Source organism: Macadamia integrifolia, chromosome 14, assembly GCF_013358625.1.
Source record: "Macadamia integrifolia cultivar HAES 741 chromosome 14, SCU_Mint_v3, whole genome shotgun sequence".
NCBI lineage: Eukaryota > Viridiplantae > Streptophyta > Magnoliopsida > Proteales > Proteaceae > Macadamia > Macadamia integrifolia.
The window spans coordinates 2,510,962-2,511,184 of NC_056570.1; positions in this window are offsets into that span (position 1 = coordinate 2,510,962).

Here is a 223-nt window from a genome sequence, read left to right on the forward strand (position 1 = left end):
GGGGGGGGGGGGTCTCAACAAGGTTTTGGTATTCAACTTCCAGGAGTAGTTGAAAAGCAAGGTAATTTGAGTATTCAACTTCCAGAAGTAGTTGAAAAGCAAGGTAATTTGAATATGAAGAACGATGATAACTAATTGGGGGGGAGTTTCAATAGAACCAGAAATTTTGAATCAGGGTTGGAAGAAGAACCAGGGAAAAAATTTTCCAGCTACCCGGGGGTGG